Source organism: Otolemur garnettii, unplaced genomic scaffold, assembly GCF_000181295.1.
Source record: "Otolemur garnettii isolate 467f Iridium unplaced genomic scaffold, OtoGar3 scaffold00005, whole genome shotgun sequence".
Lineage (NCBI taxonomy): Eukaryota > Metazoa > Chordata > Mammalia > Primates > Galagidae > Otolemur > Otolemur garnettii.
The window spans coordinates 32,366,511-32,382,383 of record NW_003852400.1 but is presented as its reverse complement, the minus strand read 5'-3'; the positions used below and the strand labels follow the sequence as shown (position 1 = coordinate 32,382,383).

The window sequence follows — 15,873 nt, the reverse complement described above, 5'->3', positions numbered from 1 at the left end:
CCAAAATATTTTGGGAATTTGGGTGGGGATCTGGCCCAAATCATTTGGTTTATAAATACCTGTATTCCAGGTTAATCTACAAGTCAATATGCTCCTCCCCCATCCATTTGTCCTCCCTAGCAACCTCCCTAGCAACCCATATTTATCACCCTATGCTCCTCAGTTTCTCCCCTTCCCTCTAAAAGGCCTTATAAAGATATCTGAACATCTTTGGAAAAATGGGTTATCACTGTGATTTCTCCCAGTGCTCACTCTGTGATTTCTCCCAGTGCACACGGTCAATAAATCCTTTTTTATTAATCTGCCTAATTGAGAGTTGATCTTTCAATGAACTTTCAGGGGAAAGGGCAGTTTCCCTTCCCCAGCATTAGTTTGCACAAATGAATGACCCCATGCTCAAGTTCATCCTCCTTTTCTATTCAAAGAGTTTCTCTTCATTCTGATTTAACATTTCCACTCACAATTTTGATGCAATTTAGTCTATGTTTACCGAGCCCATTCTCCATCAGTTTCTCCAATCTTGTCCAGCTTCTATTTAGTGAACTCACCTGCCCTTGACTATATGCTTAAGTTTGCCTGTTTAACGTGTGTTAAAAACCTACAGAGGCTCCTTATCATTCAAGCTCATGAAAAATCACTCATCTCTGTTTTCTCTTTCTCAGTCTCATAAGCAACATTCGCTGATAAACCACCTATTACCTTTGCCCAGATTAGAGTTTTGCAAACTGAGTTCAATAGTCTTGCTACTCAAAATGTTGTTGGGAGATCAGCAACAGGGGCATCCCCAGGCAAGATTTTGGAAATGTAGAATCCCCAGACCCTAATCAATCAGAATCTACATTTTAACAAGAACCCCAGGTTTCTCACAATAAGGTGTTTATTTTATTCTGAGAAACACTTTCCATAGAATATAAGTTCCATGAGTTGTGGTGGGTAGTAAGAGAGAGGGAGAGAGAAATGGAAGGAAGGAGAAAGAGAAGGAAAGAGGCAAGAGGAGAGGAGAGGAGAGGAGAGGGCAAAGAGAAGAGGACATGTTATTTCTTTTCTTGGATATCTACAATGTAATTAGCTTGAAGATAATGTAAAGTCTTACAATAATAAAATAGAATTCTGTATATAATGTCCATTAAAGATCTTGTAAAGAGCATTCTAAGCACAATAACTATTATATACTTATTCATTTTCTCATTTTCTGCTTTTTTATGGAATTATTTATATTTACTGTATCCTAATAACCAATGGAAAGAGTTATTTGAATTCTTTCAAAGGGTATGCTACAGATTCATGAAATGATTTTTATGTAAATGTTTTCGTCAAAAATTGTCTGGGATATTTGTAGGGAAAGAAGATTCTTGACAGACATTCTGATGACTGAGGCTTGATACTGTGGTTTAGTGTAACTCCTGCAATCCATTCAAAACGTGAGATTTTGCTGTAAGAGGAATGTTGTTTGCTCCTGAATAAAGAACTCATTGTGGCACACCCACCTCTTTACATATTTCCATAATAAGCAGTCTTCCCTGTTAGTGCCTCCCTTTAGAACATCCCAAATTTGTGATCAATACAGCTGCCAAAGCCGCTTTAAATTGGGGAACCATTTGGAGGCTCATTAGAGCACAGAAAGAGACAGAACCCAGCACTATTTGTCCACTGATACTCTCAGAAAGAAGCAGGCACTTGAATGCTTTCCTGTCCCATAATACTCAGATTGGTTTCAAGGCCGGTTGCACTGTTAGTACATAATGTGCTTTTACAACAAGGAGACTCTAAAAGCAGCATTAGGCTGGAGGTAAAATTATAACTGCAAAGAAATTCAGTTATGTGGGTTACTTTTGTTGGTTTCAGTTACTGATAAAAATGAATTGAATTTAAAAAGCTGGATAAATGTCAAGTACAGATCAATACTCCCCATGGAGTTGTAAATCAAGTTAAAGGATTGGTTGAAACAGACATTCCTTATTATAATCACTTGACTTGGTCTGTTTTTCATCTGCTTGGGAATTAATTCTGAAAAAACTCCTTTTTGCATGTTAATTTTACATGATATCATGTATTATGTTAGGAAGAAAATTATTTTTGAGATAAAATCAAGAACAGAGATCAGTGTTTCATATATATATATACACACACACATAAAAATCACTTTTAATTATTCTTAAAATTAGCATTTAATGATTTCTTATTGCTTATCTCTTCTCTACTTTGGTGTCCTGAAACAGCACATTTAAAAACCAATAGCTTAACTTCAAAGTGATGATTAAAAAATAAACAAATGAAAACCAATTTTAACTCAGTGAGATTATGCATTGACGATTTATAGCATGTTAAACACTCCAGAACTCACAAGATTGATAATCCATGAGATTATCAGATAATTGCTTGCTCTTATCTATATCACACTTGTAATTTATATTACCAATGCTTATTTAGACTATTGGCCCATAAATAAGGCTTGCTGTTGAAATTTTAAGAAAGTGATATTTCTCTCCTTTGAGCAATTTATTACATAAGTAATTTTGGATATTAGTGATGTCCAGAGGAAAAAATAATTTAAATTATTTTTCTTCTCATCTAATGGAAGTTGAGATTCTTCATAAGGTTGAAGCACTGAAAGCTTGTTTATCAAATCCAGAGCTGACAGGTAATTCAAATGCTCACTGTATCTGAAGACAGCCATCTGCTGCAGATACCAAACAATGAAATGGTATTCACATCTATACTGTTTGCCTCGGCATGGAAAAAAATGACTACTGGCAGGACATTCTTTTCCAATAGAGCTGCCCAGTTAAGTGTCACCTAGCTGGGGAGATAAGCTTTCATAGTTCTTGGCTATGTGTCATATTTGATAAAAAAATAAGAAAGTCATGCCTTATCATTTTCAAACAACAACCAAACAGAGAAACTTCTGGGGCTGTTGAAAATTAGATATATTTAATTTCTTATATATTAATTATAATTGAAGAGAAGCAAAGCATAAAACAGAAAACCTGAGAAATTCATATTTGAAAGAAGCCAGTTAAACTTTTCAGTTTACTTAGATTAAAATTCACATGTTCTTCTATTCATAAGGCTTTGGTTACTTTTTTATCTTTGTAAGCATCAGTTTTGGAGATTGCAGCGATTAATGAGCACTTAACATCTGGGCACTGCGGACAGGAGTAAGACATCATTCCTATCCTGAAGGAACTTGTGGAATGATACAATTAGCACAACAATAATTATTTGCAGAAAGAGGCAGAATATAGCCCCCTGAGGAGAGATAAAAATATAGAGGGAAAATTCAGTTTATCCATTCAACACATGAAGGTTTCATAGACTATCTGCCAAACAGTATGCTACAAAGAAGAATTTAACTAGGGGCATAAAGATAATGTTTCTAGGCAAATCAAATTTAAGAGAGGAATTGAGGGACTGAAAGATGCAATTTTCAGTTATCTAGAAGGAACAGGCTATATTGCTTTACTGATACAAAACTGTCATACAATGAGCAAACTGGGAAAGCTTAAATGTGTTCTGCTGTCAGAGAATAATTTAATAGAAAGTAATTAGTGATGCTTTAGAAATAGGTACTCTGGAAGCAAAAGTTTATTCGGAGTCAGGTAAACTGTGATGGGTAGTGTCTCTCAAGGCCAGGCCCGCCAATTTATAATACGCTTTGTGATATTGGGGATGAGAGTCTGTAAACTCCATCTCTAAGATTTCCTTATCATCTGAGACATAACAGTGTGACACTGAAAAGAGGGAGTTCTCTTTCTGGCTCTACTTTCTGTCAGCATCCCTTTTGCATTAGCAGAGAGTAGCTGCTTCAATACCATTTGGTATCTCATATCTACCATTTCCAGTGGCCCAGGAATCACCCACAAAGTTGTCTCCCACTGCCCTACCGTCTCATCCGTCTTTCTGGCCCCCAGCTATATGGTCAGCACAGTAGCTTCGAAAAACTCTAGTTGCTGGGGACTAGTAGCTTCGAAAAACTCTAGTTGCTGGGGGATTCCTATCCTTTGGTTCTGAAATCTTAGGTTCTCAAACCTTCTTGTAGATGCCATATTTACTTTCCATTTTTGATAGCTGAGGAGCCAATTATGTATTTTAAATGACCTGTGTTTGAAATTCCTAGCTTCACTTCTATTTTTTCAATGTGTCTTACCTGACATGGAAAGCATTAAGAGATTTTGCCCATGGAAGTGACATAAAGTGATGTGATTTAAAAAATGTAATTTTGTGGCTTGGTGCCTAGCTCAGAAGCTAGGGCACCAGCCACATACGCCGGAGCTAGTGGGTTCGAATCCAGCCCAGGCCTGCCAAAGAACAATGACAACTCCAACCAAAAACAAATAAAAATACCAAGCGTTGTGGTGGGCACCTGTAGTCCCAGCTACTCAGGAGGCTGAGGCAAGAGAATTGCTTAAGCCCAAGAGTTTGAGGTTGCTGTAAGCTGTGATGCCACAGCATGGCACTTTACCCAGGGTGACATAGTGAGACTCTGTCTCAAAAAAAAAAAAAAGTATAATTTTGTGATTTGCAGGATTAATAGATTGTATGCTAATCTGGAAGAATGTTTTTCATTTGAAAGAACTCTTCATAAAGGTAAAGAGAAATAGAATGACTTGGTTTTGAAAGAAGTAAGTCACTGGTGAAATTCTTAAAAGCAGTTTCTGTGACATATTGAACACAGTACAGGTAACAGTGGGTTGAAGCACTGAGAAACTTAATTAAGCACGTGTGTTTCACTATTTAGGAAACAAAATTTGATTGAGAAAGAAGGGATAAATTCCACAATACAAGAGGAAATATATGTGATCAAAGAGGTATCTTTGATTCTACAGAGAAAATTACATGCTTGTTTCTTCAGTATTTTGAGATGCTAATAACAAGTAAAATTCAGAAAAATTTTGATAGATTATTAGTAGAATGAGTAACTGGATAACTTTTTTTAATATTTGAGAATTGTCTTGCCATAATTACTACTAATAAATCTCTACACACTAATCTTACTTCACTTACTTAACTAGTACTCAATCATACTTAACTAGTCACTGGTTAATTAACTGGTCACTTAATCAGTAACTAGTTACTTAACTAGTTACTTGACCAATAACTACCTAGTTAACTAGTACCAGTCAATCAACTGATAACTCTACTTAACTAGTACTAGTTACTTAGTTACTCAACTGGACTAGTCGCTTAACCAGTCATACAGCCAGATAACTAGTTACTTAACCAATAACTATCCACCTAACTAGTTGCTTAACTAGTTACTTAACTGGACAACTAGTTATTTAAGAAGTTATACAACCAGATAACTACTTACCTGATAACTAGCTACTTAACTAGCAATACTTACTTAACTAGTTACTTAACTGGATAACTAGTTAACCAGTATCCTAACCAGATAACTAGCTAGTCAACTAGATAACTAGTTACCCAACTAGTTGCCTAACAGATGGCTAGTTATGTGACTAGTACTAGTTGTTTAAGTAGTTACTTAACTGGATAGCTAGTTACTTAACCAGATAATCAGCTGGTTAACTAGATAACTAGTTACTTAACTGGTTACTTAACTGGATAGCTTTTTTTAATATTTGAGAATTATCTTGTCATAATTATTACTAAATAAATCTCTATGCACTAATCTTACTTAACTAGTGTTCAATCCTACTTAATGAGTTACTAGTCACCTACCTAGTTATTTAACTGGATAACTTTTTCCAATGTTTGAGAATTCTTTGTCTTGCCATAATTACTACTGAATAAATCTCTACACACTAATCTTACTTCACGTACTTAACTAGTACTCAATCATATGATACTAGTTATTAGTCACTTAACCAGTTACTTAACCGATAGCTAGTTACTCGACTAGTACTCATTACTTAACTAGTTACTTAACTGGATAACTAGTCGTTTGACTAGTTAAGTAACTGGATAACTTTTTTTTATTTGAGAATTCTTTGCTTGCCTTAATTACAACTAAATAAATCTCTATACACTAATCTCTATACGTTACCTAATAGAATGTAAGCTCCACAACTTGAGAATTTGTCTTGCCGTAATTACTCCTAAATAAATCTCTATACACTAATTGTACTTAACTTAGTTAACTAGTACTTAATCTTTATCTGGATAACTTTATCTGGATAACTTTTTTTAATATTTGAGAATTGCCTTGCCATAATTAGTACTAAATAAATCTCTATACACTAATCTCTATACATTACCTACTAGAATGTAAGCTCCACAACTTTAAGACTTTTTGTTCACTTCTGAATCACCAGTGCCTGGCAAAGAAAAAAAAAGTGCTCACTATATATAGGTTGAAAGAACTAACATATTTTAGAATATATATTTGTCTTCCTTGTTATATATAAATTTAATTTTAAGTACTTTTTTTGCTTCCACATTGAAAGGACTTCTACAAGAAAATCCTGTTTAATTAGATTTTCCCAATTCCCAAGCTACCCCATTAGCTACACTCGTCACATCCTCCAGAGGCAGCACAACAGGGGATATATTCATAGTAGGAATCTTGCCTTTTTATAGACTGGCTCAGAATTAACTATAAATTGTCTTCAGATAAACTATTCTATTGTGTACTTCTTATAAATTCTGTATGCAGATCTCAAAATCAGGGATTTTAGAGTAGATTTTACATATAAATAAGAGAGGAAAAGATAGAAAAATGTAAATCCGCTTCCACTTTATAAATCTGGTAAATTTTTTTGGAACAAGTCTTTTGATTTGTCTTAGTTTGTTCTGTTTTCTGACTTGTTTCTATGAACACAGAATATTTCTTCAAGTGAGAATAGAGAAATAAATATTTGGAAGAGGTGTTATTTTTCTTCAATGAAAGCAGAAAGCAGTATACCTTTTTAAAAGCAGATATGATCCTGTTGTTTAAATATTTATTTTAATAGTTTTGATCATGTTTAATATTGCAGGATTTATGTAGGTGTTTGCACTGAATTTTTGTATGGTTTTAAAATGTCTTAATTAGAGAGATGATATAAAACAAAACAAAACCTAGTTAGCATCCTATTTATGTGGTAGAAGAAATAAATGTTCTGCCATACCCACTTTTAGAAAACTAATGGAAAAATAAGTTAGATAACATGTTTTATATTTAAGTCAATGAACTGGAAAGAAAATTACAAATTACTGTTCAGTGGTTCAAACTAAGACGAAGAAGGAAGCATGTAAGTCAGCAGAACACTGAAGACAGCTTTCTCTGTCTTGAGAACATTGCCAGAACAGAAGAACATGATCCTTAGTGATGCAGGGGTATAGGGAGCCATGGAAATGGTCCAGCATCCACTCTCAGTTGAGGAGACCACTACCCTTCTCATCCTTGCATAAAATCAGAACTCACAAATTCTAAATCATCACTGAAACAGATAAATAGGAATCTCTATCTCTCAATTACTTTAAGAACAAAGAACTCTAAGAAAAATTGCTTATCTAAAAACTTGATGTAGACAGAGAAAAAGAAATAACTTCAGTGTATTTGTAAGGATAAACATGGTTCTTCATGAGTATGCAGACCATGTTTTTACTGAGTGGGTGGCACAAAAACTAAGCTAGAATTTATATTTAAATGAAGAATCACCAGGACTTTTCCAATCAGATGAAAGCAAACACAAGTCTTCTGTGGACAACTACATTCAACAAAGATGTCAAAGAATTCTCATGGTAAATTTTAAGGTAAAATTAGTAGATTACTAAAAATGACAAAACACACAGATAGAAAGCAGGGACTACCAAGGAGAGCCAGAAGAAATAATAGATACCAAATTTAGCTGGAGAGACATAATATGTTAGGTATATCACATATAAAATACTCATGTGAAACATACTCAAAAATAAAAAGGGTTGAGATATGAGAGAGAAGCATGAGACAGCAATTAACTGATCAAATTTTTTGGAAAAAAAAAAAAGACAAAAACTTAAAAAATAGAAAATCTAAAAATATGGGACTTCTGGTTCCATGACGCTGGAGCAGCTTATTCTTCACAGATCCTCCCACTTACAATTTAAAAAATAACTAAACATAACGGAACAATAATGAAAAAATTAATTCCAAAAGGAGGGGAAAAAAGAAGGCGAGCTGTCTAGGAACTGCAGGATTTGAGAAATGAAACAAATATGCAATCAAAAATCACTCATCAAGAAACAGAAAAATCGAAATGAGAGCTGGACGGGTCCTGGGGGACTCTGTGCCTGGCAGAGGAAAAAGAACTAAACATGGGCAAAGGAGATCTTAAGAAATTAGAGGCAAAATGTCATCATCTGCATTCTTTGTGCAAACTTGTCGGGAGGAGCACAAGAAGAAGCACCCAGATGCTTCAGTCAACTTCTCAGAGTTTTCTAATAAGTGCTCCGAGAGGTGGAAGACCATGTCTACTAAAGAGAAAGGAAAATTTGAAGATGTGGCGAAGGCGGACAAGCCCGGTTATGAAAGAGAAATGAAAACCAATATTCCTCCTAAAGGGGAAACAAAAAAGAAGTTCAAGGATCCCAATGCACCCAAGAGGCCTCCTTCGGCCTTTTTCTTGTTCTATTCTGAGTATCTATTCTGAGCCCCAAAATCAAAGAACATCCTGGCCCATCCATCGGTGATGTTGCAAAGAAGCTGGGAGAGATGTGGACTAACACTGCTGCGGGTGACAAGCAGCCTGATGAAAAGAAGGCTGCAAAGCTGAAGGAAAAATACGAAAAGGATATTGCTGCAGACCGAGCTAAAGGAAAGCCTGATGCAGCGAAAAAGGGAGTCGTCAAGGCTGAAAAAAGCAAGAAAAAGAAGGAAGAGGAGGAAGATGAGGAGGATGAAGAGGAGGAGGAAGACGAAGAGGCTGAAGATGATGAAGAAGAAGATGATGAATAAGTTGGTTCTAGTGCAGTTTGTTTTTCTTGTCTATAAAGCATTTAACCCCCCTATACACAACTCACTCCTTTTAAAGAAAAAAATTGAAATGTAAGGCTATGTTAGATTTGTTTTTAAACTGTACAGTGTCTTTTTTTGTATATTTAACACAGTACCCAATGTGTCTTTAGATAGCCCTGTCCTGGTGGTATTTTCAATAGCCACTAACCTTGCCTGGTACAGTGTGGGGGTTGTAAATTGGCAAGGAAATTTAAAGCAGGTTCTTGTTGGTGCACAGCACAAATTAGTTATTAGTTATATATGGGGATGGTAGTATTTTCATCTTCAGTTGTCTCTGATGCAGCTTTTACGAAATAATTGTTGTTCTGTTAACTGAATACCACTCTGTAATTACAAAAAAAAAAAAAAGTTACAGCTGTTTTGTTGACATTCTGAATGCTTCTAAGTAAATACAATTTTTTTTATTAGTTCTGTTGTCCTTTTTATAGGTCTGAAATTTTTCTTCTTGAGGGGAAGCTAGTCTTTTTGCTTTTTGCCCATTACGGATCATATGAATTATTACATTGTTTATCTTTTCATATAATAAGCTGATAAAAAGCTTTTTGTCTACGCACCCTGCAGATCATGATGAGCATAATAAAAGTTAAATTGAGACAGTTTTCATTTATAACTGAAACTCCAAAGTTGATGACAAATTTACAAAGTAAAGAGTAAGCAATCTACTCATAGCATGGGATTATTAGAATCAAACATTTTGAAAGTCTGTCGTTGAAGGACTAATAGAAAAGCATGTTCTAATCTTTGCATGAGGACTCTATACTTTAACTCCGATTAGCATGTAATGGAAGTTATATTTTGCAGTTCCCATATTAAAGAAGACCTGAGAATGTATCCCCCAAAGCGTGAGCTTAAAATACAAGACTGCCATGTTGCATTTTTTGTTGATATTAGTCCCGGCAAAGACTAAGAAAGTGCTGGCTGTAAATGTCTTTTCCCATTTACTTAAATATGAACTGCTCAGGAAACTTTAGATTCTCTGTTAAGAGTATCTTTAATTAATTGGGCCACCCTTTAAAATAATGCCACACTTAAAATAGGTTATGTTTTCATGTATTGGGGTTTGCCCCTTTTTAAATCAAATTGATAGGAAAGAAGACATTTAAACTTCGCATCTTAATACAAGTAATTCGATTCATTTGAATTTAGTTTTTCCTTACAAAACCCACACTTATTCATTAGAGTCATGTTTATCTGCTTAGCAGTTTAGGGAACAATTTGGCAATTTTGTGGTTTTTGAGACTATCATTCTCTTAAAGTGCCAGTATTTTAAAATAGTGTTCTTGTAATTTTACATGCTTTCGTGATGGAGTGCTGTTTTGGATTCTTTCCATTTGCATTTGTTTATGTAATTTCAGGAGGAATACTGAACATCTGAGTCCTGGATTATACTAATAGACTAATAATTGCAGAGGTTTTTTTTTTTTTTTTTTTTTTTTTTAAAAAGAAAAGAAACATAAAAATCACAAATTGAATGGAAAAGAAAGTCAACATATGCCAGCACCAAAATGAATCAAATGATGCAATTTTCTTGCAAGGATTTTAAAGCCTTCATAAGAAGAGTTGCTTCAAAAAGCAATTGAATAATATCTTGAAACAAATGAAAAAAAATTATAAAGTGTAATGTATTGCAGCAAACGTTTAAAGATCATATCAATAGGTACAAAAAATATTTGAAAAAACTCTAACACCAATCATGACAAAAGTTTGTCTGCAAATTTTCAATATAGGAAGAATTCCTTCATGTGGTAAAGAACATCTACAAAAATCTGTAGCCAACATCATGGTTGATGATGAAAGACTGAGTTTGAGAACGGAAAGTTTTCTGCTTTCTTCACTGTTATTCAACACGATACCAGGACTTCTTTCTTTGAGCCACAGGTGCCGCCCTCAAAACACTTGTGAATTTTTTTTTTCTGCAGTTTTTGGCCAGGGCTGGGGTTGAACCCGCCACCTCCGGCATATGGGGTCGGTGCCCTACCCCTTTGAGCCACAGGCTCAAGCTCTGGACTTCTTTCTACCCATTGTGACAAGGGGAAAAAGAAGAGGAGAGAGAGAGGGAAATTAAAGACATGCAGAGCAGAAAGGAAAAAAAAAATCTATCTCTATTTGCAGATGGTATAATTTTCTTTTTTCTTTTCTTTTTCTTTTTTTTTAATTTTAGAGACAGAGTCTCACTTTGTCACCTAGGTATAGTGGCATGGCGTCACAGTTCACAGCAACCTCCAGCTCTTGGGCTTAGGTGATTCTCTTGCCTCAGCCACCCAAGTAGCTAGGAGTACAGGCACCCCCCCCAATGCCCGGCTTTTTTTTTTTTTTTTTTTTTTTGCAGTTTGGCCAGGGCTGGGTTTGATCCTACCACCCTTGGTATATGGGGCCAGTGCCCTGCTCACTCAGCCACAGGAGCCGCCCCAGATGATATAATTTTCTATATCCAAAAGCACACAGCATCTTAAAATAAAAATAAAAACCAGTCTCTTAAGATAATAAGTATGTTTTGCAAGGTTGCAGGAGGCAAAATCAAACTTTGTCCTTGTGTTTATAACAATGAACACAAAGTGAAATGAAAAATACTACCACTTACAGCTGCTCTAACGAAAAAGAAATACTTAGGTGTGAATCTCACAAAATGTGTAAAGCCTGCATATGCTGAAATATATATATATATATATATATATATATCAGAGAAAGAGAGAGAGAGAGAAGGAGAGAGAGAGAGATATGACCTAAATCAAAGAAATAAAATAGCATACCATTTTCATGAATTTGTCACCTCACTGGAGTAAAAGATACCAATATCTATAATTTGACCTATAAGTTTAATGTAATTCCTATAAAGATCCAAGCAAAACATTGAATCTAGAATATATAAAGAGTTCTCAAAATAAAACAGTAAAAATTAAGCAATCTGATTTAAACAACGGGCAAAAAAAATCATGAACAGAGATTTCACCAAAGAAGATAAACCAATGACAATTACCATATGACACACAATCATACTCTTTGGCATTAATCTCAGAGAAATGAAATATTGTGTTCATACAAAAACTTTTACATTAATGGTCATAGTAACTACCTTTGAAATAGGCAAAAACTGAAAACAACTTAGGTCTTCTTCACTGTGCACATAGTTGGGCAAACTTTAGGACAACCCTATCCCTAATACTACTGGTCATATAGAATGAAAAAAAATATTAATATATACAATAACTTGGATAAATCTCCAGAGAATTATGGTGAGTAAATAGGCTACATATTTTATGGTTCAATTTATATAACAGACTTAAAATGATAACATTTCAGAAATGAAAAAGGGATTTGTGGTTACCAGGTAGAGACAAGGGGCAGGGTGTGTGTGGAGGGAACATGTATTTGGGAGGTCATTTTGGTTATCAAAGAGCAACATGAGGAATCACTGTTAGGTTATATTATATAAACATGTCATAACATTGTATAGGTTCTTTGGGGGAACCTGGGTGAAGAGTATCGTGGTGTTTCCATAACATGTCTTGTGACTACATGTGAATCTACAATGATCATAATAAAACTTTTAAAAAATTATGCTAAGTAGCTAGGCTTTGTGGTGAGTACCTGTGGTCTCAACTATGTGGAAGGCTTAGGCAAGATGCCTAAACTCAAAAGTTTGAAGTTGCTGTGAGCTATGATGATGCCACATCACTCGACCCAGGGTGAGAGAATGAAACTCTGTCTCAACTAGTACATATGTATATATAGACACACCCACATAGTGCTGTGGCTAATACACCAATTCAATAATTGCTATTGAAATATAACCCTAGCACTGTAAAATTGGATGGATGACTTTTCATTAGTTAAAACCAGGCTGAAGAGGGCACTAGTAAACTATAAGATAGTCTGACTAACTTAGGAATGCAACTCAGAAAGGAAACATACAAAAAAGTGTTTCAGAGTTATAGAATGTGAATAGATCTGATAGACCCTATTTGGAGCTCCAGAGGTTGACAAGAGTGATTGTGCAGTGGGGGAAATGTCTGAAGATATAACAGGTGCCAACTTTTTAAAACTTTTGAAAGATTCAGAAAGTTCATCAACTAAAAAGAAAATATCATAGTAAAACGAGAAAATACCAGTTGTCTTCTAAGAAACTATAATTAGACTGACAATTGACTCAAAAGCAATGGCAGAATCCATAAGGCAGTGAAATAAGAGCTTCAAAGTGCTTAGAGAAAATACCTGTTTAGAACTGTGTATTCAGTAAAAATATTGCTTAGGAGAGATAAAAAAGAATAAATGCAAATCTATAGCAAAACCAAAAGTACACAAACCCAACAAACTAAATGGGTGCAATAAAGACGGTATTGTTAGAGCTCTTTTGAAGTAGATTAAAAAAAAAGACATACTTGTCTTATAAGTCATATATACTACAGGGGTATACTGCACACTTCCTGGGCAAAGGGCACAATTACAACCCAGACTTTAACCTTACAAAAACAAACTATGTAACCTAATTGTATGTACATCCATATTAATCTGAAACTTAAAAAAATTCTTGCAAGAATAGTGCAAAGCTCTTATTGTTTAAATAGATCTTGATGTTTGCCCTCCAGAGAATGGACTTGAGCTTAAATCAATCTTGATGTTTGCGCTGCAGAGAATGGACTAGGGAAACTCAAGAATTAATTTCAGGTATTTAATGGGGATGAAGTTAATGTTTCAGGAAGGAAATAATGACAGCTTGAACTATAATATGGAAAACAGAAAGAAGATGCATTTGAAATGATGAATTTCAAGAAATTTGGGGGACTGTATCTTCAGATTTGAATATTCTACAAATAAGAAAATATTCTACAAAGGAGTTTTTCATGTCCAAGTGACTTGATTTAAACAATTTCAAAACTATATGATCTTATTTACATGTAGAATCAATCAAAAGAGCATCTTACAGACATGAATACTGGAGGGATGGCTACCAGAGGCTGAGGTGGAGAAGGAGACCTCAGCTGGTGAAAGGAGAGCTATTAATCAAAGGGTACAAAATTTCAGTTAGAGAGGAGGAATGAATTTTAGTGACTGATTACACTATAAGGTGACCACAGTAACAATGCACTGAATATTTCTAAATTGCTAAAAGAATAGATTTGTGATGTTCTCAAAGAGAACATCTTATACAAATAAGATGATGAGCTGGTGAGATGATGGGTATATCAATTAGCTTGACTGAATCTTTATAAAAGGTGTACATAGTTCAAAATATAAAAAGTCCCTAAACAATAACTGCTGGTGTAGATGTGAAAAGAAAGGAATGCTGCTAGTGGTACCGTAAAGTAGTGCAACCTTTGCAGAAAGAGGTACAGGGATACCTCCAAGGACTAGACAAAACCATTTGATCCAGCAATCTCTCTACTGGTATTTAACCAAAGGAAAAATAGATATTTTATAAAAAAGAGATTTGCACTCAAATGTTCATAGCAGTACAATAGACAATTGAAAAGATGTGCACACAACCCAAATGCCCACCAATATATGAATGCATTAATAAAATGTGGTATATGTTTGCCATGGATTAGTATTTAGCCAAAGAAAATGATGATCTAGTATGTTTTGGGAAAAGTCTGGATGATACTGGAGATCAATTTTCAAGTATCACAAGACTGGAAACAAATCACCACATCTACTCAATACGAACTTGGAACAAGTTGATCAACGCAGGTATCAAGTAGGTAGGAAGGGGTTGGTTCAATTCACACCAAACTGAGATAGTCCACATATTATTGGTAAATGGCACACTTATAACTTTGACTTAAAATGTACAAAAGCAAATTGTGTAACCAAAATGTGTCTACTCCTATAACATTCTAAAATGTTTTTTAAATGCTTGTATAAAATATAGCTTGTAAATTTACACAATTAGTATTTTTAAATCAAAAATATATTTTTAAAACCAAACAACCATTTAGTAACAGAGGAAGGAAACAAACTTAGCTACCCATGCTACCAAATTCAAGTTACTTTTGGTTAGATCAAGCAAAGATATATGTTTATAACTTCTGCTTTCCTAATCTTGCTGCTATTCTAAATTATTACTGTACTCTGAAAGAAAAAAAAAATCTGATTTACAAAACACTGATGAAATAAATTGAAGAGGATACAAACAAATGGAAAGAGATACTATGCTCATGGACTAGAAGAATTAATAGTACTAAAATGGCGATATAACCCAAAGCAATTCTACAGATTCAATGCAATCTCTATCTAAATGCCAATGAAGGGTGGTGCCTGTGGCTCAGTGAGTAGAGCACCGGCCCCATATACCAAAGGTGGCAGGTTTGAACTCAGTTCCAGCCAAACTGCAACAACAACAATAAATAAATAAATCAAATTTAAAAAAAATGCCAATGAAATTCTTCACAGAAACAAAAAATAAAAAATAAAAAATTGCATGAAACTGTAAAAGACCACAGGTAGGCAAAAAAAAAATTCTGAATGAAAAGAACAAAGCTGCAAGTATCCCACTACCAGACCTCAAAATCTACTAAAAACCTGTAGATTTTAGTAGTAACCAAAATGGTATGGTACTGGTATAAATTAGATCCATATCCAATGGAACAGAATACAGTATCCAGGAATTAGTGCATATGTCTACAGAGAATTGACTTTTGACAAAGTTGCCAAGAAGATTCATTAGAGAAAGCACAGTCTGTTCAATAAATTGTGCTGGGAAAGCTGGATATGCATATGCAGAAAAATGAAACTGGATATAAATGTAACACACAAAACTATAAGCCTACTGGAAAAAAACAGGAAAAATGCTTCAGGACTTTGATCTGAGAAAAGATTTTATGAATGAGACATCAAAAGCACAGGCAACAAAAGTAAAATAAAAATGGTATTATATCAAATAAAAAGCTTCCACACAGCAAGGAAACAATCAACAGCATGAAAAGGCGACGTATAAA

At 34.6% G+C, this 15,873-nt stretch overlaps 1 pseudogene; it reads left to right on the top strand.

Moving 5' to 3' along the window:
• The first annotated feature begins 8,238 nt into the window (after nt 1–8,238).
• Nucleotides 8,239–8,878, top strand: LOC100944883 (annotated as a pseudogene).
• Nucleotides 8,879–15,873: the final 6,995 nt, after the last annotated feature.